Source organism: Penaeus monodon, chromosome 25, assembly GCF_015228065.2.
Source record: "Penaeus monodon isolate SGIC_2016 chromosome 25, NSTDA_Pmon_1, whole genome shotgun sequence".
Lineage (NCBI taxonomy): Eukaryota > Metazoa > Arthropoda > Malacostraca > Decapoda > Penaeidae > Penaeus > Penaeus monodon.
In genome coordinates, this window is record NC_051410.1 from 10753582 (window position 1) to 10753941 (window position 360).

Below are 360 nucleotides of genomic sequence, written 5' to 3' on the forward strand. Positions count from 1 at the left end.
TCATATCTGGGAAACAGCAACAGCTGTCACAGAATTAACAAGAAAGCCCCTAGTTACATGAGTAAGTAGGAGAAGGTTTGAATTCTCATACTGAGGGAACAGAATGTGCCAATCAAAGAAATCTGCACTGAGTTGGGGGCTTTAGGGCAACCATTTGCCGCCTGTTGGTTGCAGCTCACAGCTAGCCTCCTGATGTCACTCCCTGACACAAACACCTCTGGTCACCCCAGGAAAACATCTTCACATGCTGATCAGCTAATTAACCCAATGCTACCGAGCATTGTGAGTTTACAGCATTTTCCCGGAAGCACTGAATTAAGGGAGAAGTAGTGAAGCACCCTACATTAACCCATCCTGCTG